The 20,831-nt window shown below is 42.5% G+C and overlaps 1 long non-coding RNA gene across 1 annotated transcript in view; it reads right to left on the bottom strand.

Annotated features, from left to right (window-relative positions):
- LOC139038200 (uncharacterized) overlaps positions 1-20,174 on the bottom strand; it is a 77,669-nt gene extending 57,495 nt beyond the window's left edge. The window contains exons 1-2 of the long non-coding RNA XR_011491126.1: positions 20,020-20,174; positions 5,466-5,533 (exon numbers count right to left, since the gene is read on the bottom strand). This is a non-coding gene — a long non-coding RNA (uncharacterized lncRNA). The remainder of the gene's footprint in view (positions 1-5,465; positions 5,534-20,019) is intronic.
- Between the last annotated feature and the right edge of the window lie 657 nt (positions 20,175-20,831).

Genomic DNA, 20,831 nt, shown 5'->3' with positions numbered 1-20,831 from the left:
CAGCTGGTAAAGAATCTGCCTGCAATGCAGGAGACCCCATTGGATTCCTGGGTCAGGAAGATTCCCTGGAGAAGGAATAGACTACCCACTCCAGTATTGTTGGGCTTTCCTGGTGGCTCAGATGATAAAGCATCTGCCTGCAATGTGGGAGACCTGGGTTTGACCCCTGGGTTGGGAAGATCCCCTGGAGGAGGGCATGGCAACCGACTCCAGTATTATTGCCTAGAGAATCCCCATGGGCAGAGGAGCCTGGTGGGCTGCAGTCCATGGGGTTGCAAAGAGTCGGACATGACTGAGCAACTAAGCACGGCAACTATGTTGTTACACAGTCATAATTATTTTTAAATTACATCATACTGTTCTATTAAGTTGATATATCATCATTTATCTAATTATCTCCCTATTGCTGGTTGCATAGGCAACATATGTTTGTATATATATGAACATATATATATGTGTGTGTGTGTTTACCCTGTCTCCTTTCTTAAATCATGTTCTTCTCTATGGCTGCTCTGGCTCTTTGTTGCTGTCCTCAGGCTTTCTGTAGCTGTGTAAGTGGGGGCTGTTCTTTGGCGCGCGGGCTCCAGGCACGTGGGCTTCAGTAGTGGTGGCAGGTGGGCTCAGCGGCTGTCCCTCGCGGGCCCTAGAGTGCAGGTTCAGGAGCTGTGGTGCACAGGTTAATTGGTCCCCAGCATGTGGGATCCTCCCGGACCAGGGACAAAACCTGTGTCCCCTGCATTGGCAGGCAGATTCTTTACCACTGAGCCCCTTGAAGTATTTTCTTATTCTCAGAAGTAGGACTAGTAGGTCAACTCCACTGAGATTGGTGTCCTTTGTATTATGCTAAGCAATCTACTAGACAGCCTCAGCCTGAATGCCGTAGAGGTGCCTCCATTGTGTTGATCGTTCTATTGTATTAAGAGTAAGCACAGTATCTGCTGTGAGAGTCAGTGCATCTTCAGGAAATAGGTCCTAAAGCCAGTGGCAAAGCCTGTGCTGGATGATTGTAAAGCTGCACTGGCATTTGCTGTTCACACAAGCATGTTTGCGTGGGTGGAAACTAAGAAGCAAATAGGTAAAGGTGGAGAGATCTGAAGTGTTGGCATTTCTCTGGACTTTCCTGGTGGCTCACTGGTAAAGAACCTGCCTGCCAATGCAGGAGACATGAGTTCGATCCCTGGGTTGGGAAGAGTGCCTGGAGAAGGAAATGGCAACCCACTCCAGTATTCTTGAATTTCTCAAGCAGAATCAATGTGTGGTGCAGCAGCAACACACATTATGAAAATTAGCAACTGTCTGTATAAAGAACAATAATTCATAGTCACCCATAGAATAGCTTTGGCTATATGCATTCTGGGATGATAATAATATTGAAATCAATATTATTATAGCTATAATCAATATTATTAATATTAATGTTGTTGTGTTCAGTCACTCAGTCATGTCTGACTCTTTGTGACCTGATGGACTGCAGCACGCCAGGCTTCCCTGTCCTTCACTATTTCCTGGAGTTTGCTCAAACTCATGTCCATTGAGTCAATGATTCCGTCCAACCATCACATCTTCTGTCACCCCTTGTCCTCCTGCCCTCAATCTTTCATAGCGTCAGAGTTTTTTCCAATGAGTGTGCTCTTTGCATCAGGTAGCCAAAGTATTTGGAGAAGGAAATGGCAAACCACCCCAGTATTCTTTCCTCAAGAATCCATAGAGAGAGAAGTCTGCCCTGGCAGGCTATATGCCAAGTATAGGAGCTTCAGCTTCAGCGTAAGTCCTTCGAATGAATATTTGAGGTTGATTTCCTGTAGGATTGACTAGTTTGATCTCCCTGCTGTCCAAGGGACTCTAAAGAGTCTTCTCCAACACCACAGTTTGAAAGTACCAGTTCTTTGGTGCTCAGCCTTCTTTATGGTTCAACTCTCCCATTTGTACATGACTACTGGAAAAACCATAGCAAAAAGCGTATGGACATTTGTTAGTAAAGTGATGTCTCTGCTTTTTAATACTATGTCTAGGTTTGTCATTGCTTTTCTTCCAAGGAGCAAGTGTCTTTTAATTTCATGGCTGCAGTCACTATCTGCAGTGAGTTTGGAGCCCAGGAAAATAAAGTCTGTCACTGTTTCCATTGTTTACCCATCTATTTGCCATGAAGTGATGGGATTGAATGTGAAGATCTTAGTCTTTTGAATGTTGAGTTTTAAGCCAGCTTTTTCATTCTCCTCTTTCACTTTCATCAAGTGGCTCTTTAGTTCCTCTTTGCTTCCTGCCATAACGGTGGTGTCATCTGCATATCTGAGGCTATTGATATTTCTCCTGGCAATCTTGATTCCAACTTGTGCTTTATCCAGCCTGGAATTTTGCATGATGTATTCTGTGTATAAGTTAAATAAGCAGGGTGACAGTACACAGCCTTGACGTACCCCTTTCCCAATTTGGAGTCAGTCTGTTGTTCCATGTCTGGTTCTTGTTGCTTCTTGTCCTGCATACAGGCTTCACAGGAGGCAGGTAAGGTGATCTGGTATTCCATTTCTTTAAGAATTTTTCACGGTTTGTTGTGATCCACACAGTTAAAAGCTTTAGTGTAGTCAGTGAAGCAAAAGTAGAGGATTTGGGGAAATTCCTTTCCTTTTCCTGTGATCTAACGGATGTTAGCAATTTGATCTCTAGTTCCTCTGCCTTTTCTAAATCTGCACTTGAGTTAAAATATGAGCGTTTGCTATGTGTCAGGCACTGATTTAAGTGTTTTATTTAGCACATTTAAAATCTACATAGCAGTTCTTTGAGGTGCATGCTAACTCGCTTCAGTCTTATCAGACTCTTTGCAACCTCATGCCAGGCTTCTCTGCACATGGGATTCTCCAGGAAGGAATACTAAAGTGGGTTGCCATGTCCTCCTCCAGAGGATCTTCCCTACCTAGGGACTGAATCTGTGTCTCTTAAGTCTCTTGCATTGTAGATGAGTTCTTTACCACTAGCACTACCTGGGAAGTCCTCTTTGAAGTGAGTTCTTTGATATTGCTTTTTAATAGATAAAGAAACAGAAGAAATAAGGCAACTTGGTCAGATCTTCCAGTTAGTAGATGGCAGAGCTGGGATATGACCAGACTTGGTCTGATTTCTTGACCACAGCGCTTTGTATCCTTTTGGTAAAGGATCATCTAACGCCTACTTATGTGTTTGATTTTCAACCAAGTAACCATCATTCAAGGGGACAAATACTGGATGATATTAAAGCCAACACTGTAGCAGAGATCCTGTACAAAGAAAGAGTCGCTAGTTGAACTGCTTTGTAGACAATTTGTATGGGACTCAGGCTGTCAACTTTGAGGAGAGGTGGTCATAGAAGAAAATGAATCGGTTTTAAGCTTATTGTAATTCCAAAGGAAAAGCCATAAAATTATTGATGTGGCTGCATGTCTTATTTTTTTTTTTTAGAATTACAATTTTTTATTTTTTTATTATTTTTTTTTTAGTTTATTATTTTTATTTTTTTTAACCGTTTATTTTTATTAGTTGGAGGCTAATTACTTTACATCATCACAGTAGTTTTTGTCATACATTGAAATGAATTAGCCATGGATTTACATGTATTCCCCATCCCGGTCCCCCCCTCCCACCTCCCACTCCACCCGATCCCTCTGGGTCTTCCCAGTGCACCAGGCCCGAGCACTTGTCTCATGCACCCAACCTGGGCTGGTGATCTGTTTCACCCTAGATAATATACATGTTTCAATGCTGTTCTCTTGAAACATCCCACCCTCGCCTTCTCCCAGAGTCCACAAGTCTGTTCTATACATCTGAGTCTCTTTTTCTGTTTTGCATATAGGGCTATCGTTACCATCTTTCTATATTCCATATATATGTGTTAGTATACTGTAATGGTCTTTATCTTTCTGGCTTACTTCACTCTGTATAATGGGCTCCAGTTTCATCCATCTCAATAGAACTGATTCAAATGAATTCTTTTTAATGGCTGAGTAATATTCCATGGTGTATATGTACCACAGCTTCCTCATCCATTCGTCTGCTGATGGGCATCTGGGTTGCTTCCATGTCCTGGCTATTATAAACAGTGCTGCGATGAACATTGGGGTGCACGTGTCTCTTTCAGATCTGGTTTCCTTGGTGTGTATGCCCAGAAGTGGGGTTGCTGGGTCATATGGCAGTTCTATTTCCAGCTTTTTAAGAAATCTCCACACTGTTTTCCATAGTGGCTGTACTAATTTGCATTCCCACCAACAGTGTAAGAGGGTTCCCTTTTCTCCACACCCTCTCCAGCATTTATTGCTTGTAGACTTTTGGATAGCAGCCATCCTGACTGGCGTGTAATGGTACCTCATTGTGGTTTTGATTTGCATTTCTCTGATAATGAGTGATGTTGAGCATCTTTTCATGTGTTTGTTAGCCATCTGTATGTCTTCCTTGGTTGCAACAAAAAGAATAAAATACTTAGGAGTATATCTACCTAAAGAAACAGAAGACCTATACATAGAAAACTATAAAACACTGATGAAAGAAATCAAAGAGGACACAAACAGATGGAGAAATATACCATGTTCATGGATTGGAAGAATCAATATTGTCAAAATGGCTATACTACCCAAAGCGATCTATAGATTCAATGCAATCCCTATCAAACTACCAACGGTATTTTTCACAGAACTAGAACAAATAATTTCACAATTTGTATGGAAATACAAAAAACCTCGAATAGCCAAAGTAATCCTGAGAAAGAAGAATGGAACTGGAGGAATCAATCTGCCTGACTTCAGACTCTACTACAAAGCCACAGTCATCAAGACAGTATGGTACTGGCACAAAGACAGAAATATAGATCAATGGAACAGAATAGAAAGCCCAGAGATAAATCCACGAACCTATGGTCACCTTATCTTCGACAAAGGAGGCAAGGATATACAATGGAAAAAAGATAACCTCTTTAACAAGTGGTGCTGGGAAAACTGGTCAACCACCTGTAAAAGAATGAAACTAGAACACTTTCTAACACCATACACAAAAATAAACTCAAAATGGATTAAAGATCTAAATGTAAGACCAGAAACTATCAAACTCCTAGAGGAGAACATAGGCAAAACACTCTCTGACATAAATCACAGCAGGATCCTCTATGACCCACATCCCAGAATTTCAGAAATAAAAGCAAAAATAAACAAATGGGACCTAATGAAACTTAAAAGCTTTTGCACAACAAAGGAAACTATAAGCAAGGTGAAAAGACAGCCCTCAGATTGGGAGAAAATAATAGCAAACGAAGCAACAGACAAAGGATTAATCTCAAACATATACAAGCAACTCCTCCAGCTCAACTCCAGAAAAATAAATGACCCAATCAAAAAATGGGCCAAAGAACTCAACAGGCTGCATGTCTTTTAGAACAGATGAGTTAATGAGAGATTTCTGATAAAAAGACTTAAAAGCTAAAAACTACCAGTTCTGCATTCACTTACCTCATGTGGGAGGGAGATTTCTGAAAGAGCAATATCTTTCTTTACTACTTCATTCCAGGTGGCTTGCCCTGTGTGGAAATGAGCAAGTAATGATGGTTCATTATGGCAAAGAAAGAAAGAACACAAGAAAGAAAGAAAGAAAGAAAGAGTAAACCCATTGTGGGGAGTAGGTGGTGGAAAATTGGGGATTATGCCTATTAAAAAATTAATACTAAGTAGTTTGATAGTCATAAAAGGGTTATTTTCTAGGAGTAATTTGAATCTGGAAAAGGGAAAGATATTGCCATACTTTTGAGTGATGCTAAACATCAAGAAATTAATTTGAAAATAGTATCAGCTCTATAGCCACTGGGTCAGAGATGTTTATGCTGTCATATCTCATGCAGGCTTGAGAAGTCATCCAAAAACATAGGAATTCATCTCATTAGAATCTCTTCTCCATATGCAGTTTCTAGGTGCCCAAAGAAGATTTATTTCCGACAAATGAGTGATAATATCTAACGTCACTGGCAGTGATAGTCTTACACTCTGAAACACATCTTGGAAGATAGAAATTTAATTAGATGCTCTCCCTTCTGTGGTTAGGGGGCTGAATTGGGCTGGTGAGGTGCCTGCCCAGGTATGCCTTGCTTCTCTTCCTGTAACTTTAACAACACTCCAAGTTCAATGTACCTACATTGCAGCTGGGTCCCCCTAGGAACTTTGCTACAAGAGGAGATTTATCCTTTTAGTTGTACATGGTTCCACTAGCGCCACCACAGCCATCACTGCTCTATGTGTTTGCCAAGGCCAGGTCCCCTGCTAAATGCCTTCTGAGGCCCATCTGCTTTAATCTTCCCACACTCAGGAGGGAGGGAGACGCCAAAGTCAAGTTTCCCAGTGCGTGTAGGGAGCGGGTTCTGTTTCTTGTGTTGTTGCTCATTGACTGGAGGGGAGCGGGTCAGTGAACTGTTAGGGGAATCGACTTTCGCCCCTGAAGCTTTCCTTCTCTTCTAGTGTGTACCTGCTTGCTGTTTCTTAGGATTTTTCTGAAAATTCTAGCTGGTCACGAGCCATTCAGACTTATTTTTCAAAGAACGGAGTTCTGAACATCACCATTCCCACAAATATATTTTTTGAAAGGGCTTATAGCTCTCTGAGCACTCTGGATGCTAACTGAAGGGGTCTGAAGATTCTCTCTTGGATATATTTGAAGATCATAGAGCCAGCAGTTCTCGAGTCAGGATTATTGATCAGGGCTCATCTCTTCTAAGTTGCTTTCCTGGTGGCTCAGACGGTAAGGAATTCACATGCAGATGGTAAAGAATTTGCCTGCAATGCAGGAGACCTGGGTTTGATCCCTGGGTTGGGAAGATCCCCTGGAGAAGGAAATGGCAACCTGCTCCGTTATTTTTGCCTGGAGAATCCCATGGACAGAGAAGCCTGGCGGGCTACAGTCCATGAAATTACAGAGTCGGACACAACTGAGCGACTAACACTTTCACTCTCTCTTATAAAATGGGATAACCCACCCTAGTATCTTCTTATGGAGAAGGCAGTGGCAACCCACCCCAGTGTTCTTGCCTGGAGAATCCCAGGGACGGCAGAGCCTGGTGGGCTGCTGTCTATGGGGTCACACAGAGTCAGACAGTCAGACTGAGGCGACTTAGCAGCAGCAGCAGCAGCAGCATCTTCTTATGTGTATTCTGCAAAAACTAGCCCTGTGAGATACTCAACAAAAAAAGGGGCTTCAAGGGCAAGCTTGTATTGCAGATAGGAATCTTAGTGTGTATGGGGAAATAAATTGCAATTCCTTATTTGCTGTCAATCAATTTGATTTTAACTCTTATCTGCCATCTTTCCAGATTGATAGGAAATTGTAACTTGGACGTATTAATATTTGGAGTTAATAAAGGAGTTCTTTCCTTTCCTCCTTTCCAGGAGTTGTATCAGGATTCTGTGGTCTCACAGATGTTTAGGCATTGGGGTGATGTCTGGGATAGTGGTGCCCGCTTCCCCAACCTTCACCATCCCTTCAGGTGGGGTCTGGGCTGCTGCTGTACTCTGCTTGGGGCATGGGGTCTTCGGTGAGGTGGGAAACTCAACTACCTGACTCTGGGGGCTGGGAGGGAATAGTGATCATGTGTTCTAGCTCTTGGGATCCCTAAACCTCTCTTTTCTCTAATCCTGTTGGATTTGGAAATAGCATCAAGAAACACTGCCACGGTTCTTTCCTGCCACGGCAGGAAAGAGTAGAACCTGCTTTTCCGTCTGATGCAGAAGGGAAAAGAGAAAAGATAGGGAGAAAATATGAACTTGCATTCTACAGAGTCATCTTGTAAGTTTGGGAAACTTTGAATATCCTGTTACTTTCTTGGATTTCTACAGTATGTGGTAACATATCAAAGGTTCTGAGAAATCCTATAATAGGAAAATACGTTTGCATTTATTTAAACCAAAGGGTCCAAAATTTATTTGATTACTGACTCTATGAACAGTCCACAGAGCTCATGTTCTGACGATGCACTTGAGGAAATCTTTAGTAGCCCTGTGAGGACCCTTATTGTCCATGTCTAGGAGATCATAAGAGCAGATTCTGGTGACTTCTCACGGAGGGACAATTCTGATTTCTGTCCTGTAGATCTTAACTCTTCCGTGTCTCCATTCCCCACAACCTTCCTAATGTTACAGAACTGTGCTTTCCAACGTTCCTGAAATGGTTATCCTTTCCTTAGTGCTTCCCATGGACTTCTAGGTGACTTTGATCCTTCCATTAGGCATCAAGAACATAGGCAAATCACTTGGCGTTATCAATGCAAGGAGCCCAGAGGCGCAAAGCTCGTGAGGTCTATTCCTAGAGTACACTCCTTGAATACACACACGACTGTTACACCCGTACAGAGAGATCGACCAAGTCTGGGATAATAGCCAAGAGTGGAGATGAGCACTAGGATAGGTCTGAGAGACCTACAGTAGCCTCATCACTGCTAGAAATCAAGGTCTCAGGTTCTAAGTTCAGCAAACAGGGTACTCAGAGGACCTTTTATTACATAATGAATGAGAAGGGAAACAAGCTTGGGCCACAAGAGTAAGACAGTAGTCATGCTCTATCACTACTTGTGTGTATCAGTATGTTCTTTTAATGATGCTTGTGTGAAGTTTTAGTTCCTCTTCTGTCCTTTGGAATCTCTGCTGCTAAGGTATCCAGTGACCAATTGCCCAGTCCCAGGTCCTGTTTTCCTCCATATTCCTTTGTTCCACTTATGATCCCTACCCCATCAGAGTTCCCACTACTGCTGTATCCTCAGCCAGGTAAGGGAAACCAAGCTGAGTAAACAAAACCGTGCAGAGATGGGAGATGCCAAGGATTCAGAGCCTGCATTGCATTCTCATGGTACCAGTCTGCATGCCTCTCTAATTAGGAGAATTTCAGAGAGGAAACTTTAGGCAGGAGGCTTTTTCTGGAATCACATCTCTTGATATTTTCCTTCAATTTGGTCTGGCTTTAAGAAGGGAGTGGTAAAGGACAGCTGAGGCCACAGTCCTTCGCAAACCCACTTCTGGTCTCTTCAGTGGTGAAGGAAGGGGTTAGTCCTGCTTCCTTCTGCTTTCACAAGCTTCTGGTCCAAAGTCCGAGGCCTGGGCTAATTTTGTTGACTTTTGTTATTTTCCTCCGTAAATGGAAGAAAACCCCAGTCCCTGAAGGAAACCAAGTTTACGACGGTAAACCTCAGCAGTGTCAGAATCGGAAGCATTGCAGGGGTTGGGGTGAGTCTGGTTGTCTGCTTGGGGCTCCTGGGAAACAAAAGAGAGAGGATGACTCCAAGAGGGCAAGGAAAGGCTTGGGTTCCTCTGTGCTAGCTTTCAGTTGGGCCAACTTCATTCTTCTTTCTCCACTTAGCTGACCCTAAAAATCTGGGCTTAACTGCAGAGCTGTATCAATTACAATAATTTACATGAATTATTTACCAATTATTCTTAATTACCAGCCTGCATGATAATGATTATGCAGATCATCAAACATGTGCCCGATCAACTTGGTTGTAAGATTTATTCAATTCCAATACTAATCACCATGCCCATCTGCTTAGGCTCACAGAGCATGGGCATTTCCTCACACCTTGAGGACAATGGAGTTTTCATTGTAAGACACTTGCTGTTCACTGATGGGTTGAGGGAAGAGAGAAAGTAAGCAAAGATGATTAGTATCTGCTCCCCAAACCCACAAATCTAGATGACTCATTTTAAAGATAAACTAAGGCCAACTATGGGGCTTCCCTGGTGGCTCAATGGCAAAGAACCCACCTGCCAATGCAGGTTAGATGTTAAGACATGTCAGTTCAAGCCCTCGTCCAGGAAAATCCCCTGGAGGAGAAAATGGCAACCTAGCCCAGGATTCTTGCCTGGAGAACTCCATGAGCTAAGGAGCCTGGGGGGTGATGTCCATGGAGTCAAAAAACGTCAGACACAACTTAGCAACGGAACAACAACAAAGTCAATTGTACTTCATTAGAATATGTTCCTATCCTCAGTAATGTGAATTTACGCCTTATTCCCATTTCTGCTGTAACCTCTAACATAGCAGGAATTCAATAAACATTTCTTGAATTGAGTTGAACAGAATTTGTAGTGGCACTAGGCTGTATTTCATGGTCCAAGATATCAACTGTCATCACAAAGTGATATACTGAGACTATTTCTTCCGTTATCCTGAAGGTTCATAAGATCGCACACAGGATTTAATGGAGGGATTACAAAATATCACCCACAGAATGAAATCTGTAACGGTGTGGCTTGAGTTCATGACACCTGTGGCCCTTATCACGCTACAGGGGTAATGTCACATTTCCTGCAAAGGGGAGCTGAGCTTGTCTACTGCTTAAACACACGTAACAATGAGTTAGGCCAGTGTTAATGCAAAAGCTGTGTGTGCTGCGCTGTGTTGCTCAGTCGTGTCTGACTCTTTGCGACCCCATGGATTGTAGCCCGCCAGGCTCCTCGGTCCATGGGATTATCCAGGCAAGAATACTGGCGTGGGTTGCCATGCCCTCCTCCAGGGATCTTCCCAACCCAGGGATTGAACCCAGGTCTCCCGCACTGCAGGTGGATTCTTTACTGTCTGAGCCACCAAGGAAGCCCAAGAATACTGCAGTGGGCAGCCTATCCCTTCTCCAGGGGATCTTCTGACCCAGGAATTGAACCAGGCTCTCCTCCTTTGCAGGAGGGTTCTCTACCAGCTGAGCTACCAGGAAAGCTCCAAAAGCTGTGTGTATGTAGTACCAAATAACCCATGTTTGTTAAGTTGTTAGAAAAAATGTTCTGAGAATGGCATTTACACGTGGTATAATTTCAAGCAGTACAGTTGAAACTGTGCAATAATGAAATTGTACAGTAGTGAAAGGTAAACCTTGCTTGCTCCCTCACCCACACCCCCAGTTCCACTCTCCCAAGTCACATATTGTCAATAGTTTCTGTTGATTCTGTCCATGAATTTCCTATGCATATATTTGTATATATGTAGATACGTATATCTACATATGTATATATGTTTGAAAATTAAGCTATTAGTAATTAGGTAATATTTGAGACATACAAAAAGTATGTCATTTATGAATAATGTCACAAACATATGTGTTCCCACCCTTCAATTTAATAAGGTGAATAAGTATAAATGCCCTTTATACTTATGCATCTTTACCCTTACTACTCTTGTCATGCAAGCATTTTAATACTTTCTTCTGATTGTATCTCCTTCTAAGAGGTAACTGCTCTTCTAAATTTATCCCTTGCTCACTTTTTATACCTTTATGATTATATTTATGCATCCTAAGCAAGACATAGTAATGCTTTTAAACAGTATGCTTGTGAAATCATATCATATATGTTTTTCTGTCATGATTTTTCACTCAGTTTTGTAAAAATAATTCATATGGATACATATAACTATAGTTTATTCATTGTCATAGCTGCCTGATATTCCATTATATGAATATATCACAATGTGTACATTAATTCTCTTTCTGACATATAGATTGTTTTTAGTTTTTGTCACCACAGACTATTATGAGCAGTCTTGTACATGCCTTCTCATGGAATTGTGTGAGTTTCTCTAAGGCATTGATGTATATATTCTGCCATGAAACTGCTCAGTCATGGGAAATGCATATTTTAAGCTTTTCTAAATATTGCCAAATAGTTCTTCAAAGTGGCTATATGTATCCTTTTAACATTTATTTTTAAATAATGAAAAGAACTTGTCCCAGGGTTCTATATATGTATAATAGGCAATCAATAGGTTTTAGAATTGTATTGCTTTACTTATCAACATCTATTTCTTTTCTGAAGGTGTGTTTCCAGCAAGAGGATGGGCTGAGATTTAAACCTAGGACTTCTACCTCAAACCTCTGCGCTTCCTGTTGCTTTATGTCCTGTCTCCTCTTTACCTGAGGTACAGAACCTCCTTGCATGTATGTCTTGCGATGGCAGAAATCTGAGCCTAAATGTGAATATGAGTCCATGTGTAGCTTGGGCTGTTCTTTGTTTATGGGGCAGTAATGAAGAACCTAGTTCTTTAGTTTCCTTTAGTCTTAGCTGCAATGTCATGTTTCTTCTTCTCTTCCTCCTTTTCCTCCTCCTCCTTCTAAACCTTAATACCATTTTTTGGAGGCTTAAGTAATACAGGTCCCCCATCCAAATCTTTGCACCCCATACTCATTTTACTCCTCAGACTAACTACCGTGAAGTGTGGGAAGTCATCCTTCCCGTTTCTTGTGAAGACATTCCTTGAGACCATGTCACACTCTGCTTCTCACCCAACTATTACCTGCTAGTTTTAACCTCATCGATGATTCCCACCTAAAACAGTTATTACTGTAGTGGTTGCCAGTTAGTGATGTAAACTCTTATGTAGACCTCAAAATGACCTCAAGAAATGGACTCTATTATTAAGATTGTGAGAATAAACAAAGCAGTAAGGGAATTAATGACCATGAAGGGCTAGTTGTTATCATTTAACATCTGAATTCTGACTCAATATACAAAAAAAAAAAAATCCCTAAAAGCAAACAACCCAATCTATTGGAATTAGATTAATCCACCATTGCAATGGGCTAACGCTGGAAGTATTCAATTTAAGATTAAAAGTTGTAGAAGGGGTACTAAAGTCTCTTTTCCCATCTTCAAGAATATGACTGTATGAGAATTTAAAGATGTGTGCCTATTATTCTGTACCTTTAAAAAAAAGCACAGCATGATTCAGCATAACACTGTTCCAACAACTTGTACTTCATCCGAAAGAATTTATTTTGCTGAAGTTGTTAAAAAAAAAACATCTTCAGAGGTTTTCAGTAGTAGAAAGGCCTGTCGGTATCTTCTGGACCCAAGATCCAAACTCAAAAAGGCCTAAGTTGATATTTTATTCTAATAGGACCTGTGGGGGTCAACTTCTCTTGAAAAGGAAGGTTATAATTTCACTGTGCATCAAGAGACGTGTTCCTGCTTCTAATCCTTATGTTTTAAAAACATGTATATTGGGGGAGAGAATGCTTCATGTCCTTATCAAGTAGGGCATAGCAAAATTGGAAATTGGTTCATGATTTATTGCACCTCCAGTGACATACTGAAGTGTGTAGTAACATTAACTTTGGGTCTAACAGTAGCTGCTTGCACAGCATGGCTGAAGAAAGACCCTGTGAGCAGGAGAGGTCGCAGATGAATGAGGCTAGAAATGGAAAACTTCCACCAGCGCAGGCAGCACAGATGCGTGTTGTTTGCATTTGCATTCCGTCTTTGTGGCTAGTAGGAACAGAGACTCAGAAGGCCCTGAAGGTCCCTTTCTCTTCCTTCCTCCAGCCACCTGGACCCATGAAAGTCCACCTGATACAAGGGTCTCTTTGTTGGTTGTCAAGTCAGGGCTGCTACCGGTCGGCAAGCAAAGCCAGTCAAGCCCAAGTCCAGGCTGCTGTGGCACAAGGCCATATTGTTGCAGCCTCAGGCTCGGGAGGCCTTTCTTGGCAAGCAGGACGCTTTGAACACCCACAGGAGCCCCGGGGTTGTGGACATAGACGAGGATGGGGAAAATATTTGATAGCAGAGTCCTTTCTGGAAACTCCCACGTGGTGAACAAGGATGTGCAGTGTAATTCTGGTTTCATGTTCAAATTCCTTGAAGCAGGCTTTAGGACTGTATCGGGTTCTCAGATCCTTCCTCTTAATGAAATCGCCAAATGCAACACGCTAGCGTTAGGATTCCATCACAGTAATGTAAACCAGAAAGGGGCTAATTTACATCTGTGCCCACACCACTAATGGAATTGGTTATTAGCTATTTATGCAAAGGAGCAGCAATATAAAACATAAAGGTAGTTTTATTAACTACATTTTGCCCTCTGAAATCTGCTGTGCATGGAGTTTACATTCAGTGACTTTTTTCCCCCTGCTCTATGCATTATGGCATTTACACTGCCTAATTAGCATATTTATTAACAAATTACTGCCCCTTCTGCAATTTGCATTTGATACAATAACACATCAACCACAATGAAGTTAACAAGACCATGCTCTGCTCTACTGATTCTTCTGGAATGTTGCATTAGCCTTTTTAGTCTTGTTTTCATCTCTTTTTAGGTAATTAAAGAAAAATGGCATTTACAATCAGTGATAAAGCAGGAATAATGGGGATGTAAGTGAGTTTCGGCATATCCTGCTTTTTTGTTTTTGAGACTATGATGAGCAGGTGTGAGCAGGGATGAGATTGGGGAGGAACCAAACCTTGTGTCTCATCCTTGCCTCAGTGAGGTTTCTTGCTACCACTCTGGGAAACATTTTGCCTCCAGCAAGAGACTCACTTTTTTCTCTCATCCTGATCACTCTAGGATGCAGAAACCTTAAGTTAGAAGTCAAGAGCAAAGAGATGTGGGAACAGTCCTTGGGAAATTAAAAAAGAATACATTTATGTACATATTTGTTATCAAAACTTCCTGAACTGAGTTTCTCAAATAAACAGTACTGATGCCTGGGTATCAGGCATCAAAATAAAACTTTTGAAAAGTAGATCCCAGGAGATGCCAACTGCAATCAGGGTTGAGAACTGTTGACTGCTTTACAGGTTAGGAAATCTCAAATCTTTTGGTGTGGCAACTCTCTTTTAGTTTATTTTTTATGATAACCACCTAATGGAGTGTATGTGAAGCTATTTAAATGAATTCTTAAAGTTAATAAAATGAAAATAGTTTAAGAATTTGGAGTGGAACTTAATCTAAGGCCTTGAAATAATTGGAGTCCGTATATAAAGGTTATCCATTCTGGGCAGGGACTCATCAAAGCCTTACCTTTCCACAAATGGCTTCACTTTAAATTCCACCCTCAAAGCAATATTCACAGAAGGACTTTTTGATGCTTCATGGACTTAGGAGGACAGGTTGCTTCCAGCACACCTGTTAGTTTCACCTTCTTGTCTCCTTTATGCTCCCTTATTGCCCCTTTTCTCTTGTTCTATGATTAGATCTTATTTCTTGACTGTATATCTAATATTTCCTTGCAATTGGCTTGAAATACCATAAAAATACATGCAAATAACCAGAGTCATTTAGAGAGATCTGACAGCTAAAAAGAGAGGTGGGAGGGAGATGTTACTGTGGATATAATATTAAAGAATTTTGTTGGTAATAAGTATGCTTTTCCTGGGGCTTCCCCAGTGGCTCAAAGGTGAAGAATCTGCCTGCAGTGCAGGAGATGTGGGTTCAATTTCTGGGTCGGGAAGATCCCCTGGAGAAGGGAATGGTAATCCACTCCTGTATTCTTGTCTGGGAATCCCATGGACAGAGGAGCCTGGTGGGCTGAGGTCTGTGGGGTTGCAAAGAGTTGAACATGACTGAAGCAACTGGGTGCGCAGCACAGACGCTTTCCCTGGGGAAGCTGTCATCCTCCTCTCGTAATTTTATCCTGGGCAGAGACAGCACTGTAGGGAATGGGCACCATAGTCCCAGATTCTTCCTCTACGCTTCTCTGACCTCTTTCATCACCCATGATTTCTTCATAGTTGACTTAAATCCATGTCAGGAAGAGGAGAAACACCTAAGTCAACTGCTTAAAGTGTCTGAAACAAAGGGCCCTAAAGAAGGGAGAATCCTTTCATGGATCTCCACTGTTTTGAATGCTGAAGGAGGTTAAAGGTGAGAAGTCCCACCGTGTGTGATGAGTACACTTTGACTCCATGACCCTCAGGTGCAATTAAAAAACCCCATATTCCTTTTTGTTTAAAAAGTCAAATTAGATATGGCTTAAAAATGTGTTTTAGCACCTCTGACATCTGCAACCTTGGGGAGATACCCTTACCATCACCCTGTTCTCAGGGGAGGGGCAGCCCCAAGCCTGGGTTCTCGATATAGGAGTCGCCTCTCCCGGCCAGGTGTGCTTAAGACACGTATCAGCACAGAGACAGGAGACAGAACAAACTAGTTCATCAGAGTAAGACTTAGATGGCCAGTCTAGTGATAATTCCATGGAACTGTATTATTTCTTATCAAGCTCATAACTGCTCAAGAATGATACTCAGACCAGGGTCCAGGTGTCATCTGTCCTGGCATAGCCCAGTATACACAGTAACATTAATAAGCAACACCCTACATTGATTTAGCACTTAAACTGTGGAAGGGAAGTTAGTTAATTTAATAAAAAACCACTTTATTGATATATGATAGACATGTGAGAAGCCATATGGATCCAACCTGATGAATCTGGGGTTAAGTGTTTACTCGGGACACCACCACCACCTTCAAGGTCATAAACATATCCCTCTCCTCCCAATGTTTCCTCCCACTTTTTTATTAGTTTTTTTGGCAGTAAGAATGCTTAACATAAAATCCATCCTTTTAGCAAATTTTAAATATACAATACAGAATTGCTAGCTAGAGACACTGTGCTGAATAGTAGGTCTCTAGAACTCATCCTGTGTAACTGAAACTTGTGCCTTTGACCATCACCTCCTTGTTGCTCTTCCCCCAATCCCTGGCAGCCACCATTCTATCTGCTGCTTCTGTGAGTTCAACTACTTCAGATTCTACATATATATGAGCTCATACAGTATTTGTATTCCTGAGAAGCCAGTTAATGTTAATCTTGAGCATCAAGGAAAAGCAAAAAGACCTTAAAGCAGGTTTCTTGGTCTGAAATTAGTTCATAGGTCCACTAGGGGTCTGGCTGGGCTTTGATAGGTTTGCCTACCTCTTGAAATTGAATGAAAAAAAATTAGAGCAAATTTTGAACACACTTTTTGGATAGCAGGTTTGAGACAGCAACTAGATTTTCGTGGCGATTCTGGCCTTGTGTTGTTACTAGCTGCTCAGTCATATCCGACTCTTTGCAACCCCATGAGCTGCAGCCTTCCAGGCTCCTCTGTCCATGGAATTCTCCAAGTAAGAATACTGGAATGGCTTGTCAAGGCCTCCTCCAGGGGATCTTCCCAACGCAGGGATCAAACCCAGGTCTCCCGCATTGTGGGGGGATTCTTTACCGACTGAACCACCAGGGAAGCCCAAGAATACTGGAGTGAGTAGCCTATTCCTTCTCTATGGGATATTCCTAACCCAGGAATCAAACCGGGGTCTCCTGCATTGCAGGCAGACTTTGCACACTCTTTACCAGCTGACCTACCAGGGAAGCCCGATTTTGGTCTTAAATGGGTTAATGGGTAAGGGTAAGCACACATGCTTGCTAAATCACTTCAGTCATGTCCGACTCTATGCGACCCTTTGGACTGCAGCATGCCAGGCTTCTCTGTCCGTGGAATTTTCCAGGCAAGAATACTAGAGTGAGTTGCCATTTCCTTCTCCAGGGGATCTTCCTGACCCAGGGATCGAACCTGTGTCTCTTATGTCTCCTGCATTAGCAGGTGGGTTCTTTACCACTAGTGCCACCTGGGAAGCCCACTACTGATTTTGGAATTTAGGATTACGAGAAAGGTGTATTATGCGGACAGGATGGGATCTTCACATAAGCCTTTACAAACAAATATTTGCAGCCACCACATATGTGCTAAACTATAGAAGGTTGACTCTTTGGTTCTAAAGCCTCCTCCTGTTCTTGTTCCCTTGGGTGTCAGGTTGCTCAGAATAGGAACCCAAGAGAGCCAAATGAATGCAGGGAAAATAAGGCATCAATAGCAAGCCAGGCATCTCCTAGGCTCAACCTGCCCTGGCCTTGAGCAGAGCCAAACAATTTAGGGTGAAACTGAGGGGCTGGGTGCTCTGGTGGAGCTGGAGAGGCAGGAGCTATGGGCATGGTATTCCATGACTTGTGATGTGTTTCCCTGTTGGTACAAGCGAATCTTTAGTAGTCCTGGAAAATGTGAGTAGAAACTACTGATTTCTTCATCCTGTAAAATAACGGACTGAGGAGTTTCTTTGAGGAAAGAGAGCCACATGGTGCTACATAAATTTCATTACTCTTATTATCATCACTCTGATTTTAATTTGATTTAAAAATTTTATTGGTCCTAATTGTAGCAGTTATGAATGTTGATGTTATTTGCTGCCATTTCTAATTTCTATAAAGAATACAGATCCTTGCTTCTTAATAATTGAAAATGACTGCTGCTTAATGGATTCATGTGTTCATAGGGAATTTCAATCTTTGACGTTAAGGGGTAGTATGTATTATCAGTTCCTTTAAAAATTATGTTTTCTAAGTCTAGTCATGTCAGATCTGTATGATCTAATAGTCTGATGTTTTTCATTATGGAGGAAAATTAGTCAATTTGGAATAAAAAATCTAAATAAACATTTTTATATGAAAGATAAGAATGTTCTTAATGAGATTTAGCTATTGGCTTTTGCTAAAGATTTTTTTTTTTTTCCATTTGGAGTAATGCCAGTTGGCTGTCTACAGATAAAGGGTAAGAGTGTGTATTTGACTATACGAGGCACACTTTTGGGTCCTAAAGAGTTAAAACATATTTGGATCACTCTTATTAAAGCCTGCAATATTAGGAAGACTTGTATAAATACCCAGGAAAGGCCTTGGGAGAACATAACCTACTGCATTCTATTTGTGTTATGTGTTACTGATGCATAAGCTAATTTTAAATATTAAACTCTAATTATAAAAGACCAGTTTCCTGAGGCAGGGGCCACTGGGGCAGAGGGTGGTACGGACCTGAGGGGTGAGTCACAGGACCGAATGAGTGAGTGGGTGGGGATCGCAACTGGCCAGAGGGTATAGGATCATTCCTTAGGTTGCAAAGATTCTAGGGGAGAAACTCAGAACTGGGTTTGTTCTTGTGGTTTATAACCTAGATGTACGTGGATGTAGCTCCACAGACAGCCCTCATATTATGAGGAATACTAATAAGCTGCAATTTTCATCTAGGGGCAGGGAAATCCATAGAGAAGAACCCTAAGAAAGTAATATGAGGGTACATTGCACTAAGTGGTCTGTGGTTCAAGAACAGTTACTGGAGGAGAGGAGCTATGGGTTCATACTTTTGTTGAGATTCTTGGGGTAAGTTTCCTTTATATAACTGATTGATCCTGTGTGCATTTTCTTTACTCGTTTCCCCCAGCTCTTTAGTTTTTTTTTTTTTTGCCAGTAAATGCTGCTTGAATCCAACTGCTTACCTCCACTGTACTAAGGGAAACAAGAAAAGGATATTGGTTCCAGACTTGGACCCAGAAAAGAGTGGACTCATTTGGGTAGTCCAGGACTATTTTCCTATTTTCAGGTCAACTGATTAGGAAACTTAATTCTTTGCCATAGGCACATGTTCTGGGGATGCAGACATGGGCATGTTTGGAAGGCCATTATTCTGCCTACCAATGATGGAAATATTCAACGTCAATGCTGTCTAATCCAGCAGCCGCTAGCCACATGTGGCTATTTAAATTTAATTAAAAGAAAAACATCTAGTTATGTTACTGAAATCACAGGTCCCTGTGCCTGACACACAGTGATGTCCATCAATACTAAACATAACAGTTCGGAACAGAGAAAGGTTTATTACAGATTCATTCAAAGAGGTGGGTGGCTCATGACCTCAGAACCCCAAAGTTACTGAAAGCTTTCAGCAAGTCCCTTCAAAAGCAAAAGGGGAGGGATGGGCATGGTGAATTTTTGCAGACTTCTCGGGGTCAGATCCTTTGTTCTTGAGGTCCAGTCATAGTTAGGTAATGATGGTCCTGTAAATCTCTACCAGGTGAATGTTATTCTTTATCCTGACCAGAAAGGGCCAAGTCCCAGGGTACAGCTTTCACCCTCCAAGGTCCCAGTCCTGGCTAAGACGAGCAGATCTCAGCTGGCAGCTCCTTCAGGGCCAGGTTCCCCTCAGTCTCCTCAGACTGCCCAAATGGGGAGACCAGGTTTCATAGACTGTGACCAGCCAGCCAGCCACTGCCAGTGGGCTGCAGAGACAGGGATGGGGGAGAGGCCCACCGCTCCTAAGGCCTGGGCCACGGCTAGTAGAGGGCCTTGGGGAGGGCCCCGGAGCCCTGCAGGACGTAGTCCCCGGTCCCCCCAGCTCACCCGCTGGCCCAAGGCTGGGTAAGCGGAGGGCCTCCAGGAGAAGGCCTGAATCTGCCTCTTACCTCACTCTCCGCCTGATGACCACCGTACCACCGACCCTTGACTGAATCACTTCCCCAGCGGCCGCTCACTGACAGTTACCTGTGGGCAGGGTCCCCGCTGTGCTGAACAGTAGCTGAGCAGGAAAGCTGACCTTCGCTCATTGAGTTTGTAGCTTGTGGGCGGGGCCCACTGAGGCGCTGAGCAATGGCTGAGCAAGACCTGTTGCCTAGTAACAGGGTGCAGGGTACCGAGGCGCAGCAACGCTGCCTGCTGAGGGCCGGGCTCATCCTGCTGTTAGTTTCTCAGACATGTTAGCCACGGGGCAGCTCTCAATAGCTTCATGTAGTTATTGGTTAGCATAATGGGCTGTGCCACGCTAGAGAGGCAGGCAGGGCCAGAAAATGTAGGTCCTGGTACTGCTCAACCTCTTCCACTAAAGAGCACTTGAGAGTGGATGAATCTGCACCCATGCAACAGGAGATATGGAGTAGCCCAATAAGACCCAATTCAAATACCAACATTAAAAAAAATGTTATTTGATTGATTGAAGTATAGTTAATTTGGGGCTTCTCCGGTGGCTCAGATGATAAAGAATCTGCCTGCAGTGTGGGAGACAGGCTCAATCCCTGGGTCGGAAGATCCCCTGGGGAAGGGAATGGCTACCCACTCCAGTATTCTGGCCTGAAGAATTCCATGGACAGAGGAGTTAATTTACAGTGTTGTATTAGTTTCTGGTGTACAGCAAAATGGTTAAGTTATATGTATTTAACTTATGGGCTTCCCTAATGACTCAGCAGTAAAGAATCTGCCTGCCAGTAGACATGAAGGGGGA

The sequence above is a fragment of the Odocoileus virginianus genome, chromosome 14 (assembly GCF_023699985.2).
Source record: "Odocoileus virginianus isolate 20LAN1187 ecotype Illinois chromosome 14, Ovbor_1.2, whole genome shotgun sequence".
Classification (NCBI taxonomy): Eukaryota; Metazoa; Chordata; class Mammalia; order Artiodactyla; family Cervidae; genus Odocoileus; species Odocoileus virginianus.
Note: the sequence above shows the minus strand (reverse complement) of the source record. Positions and strands in the feature narration are given on the sequence as shown.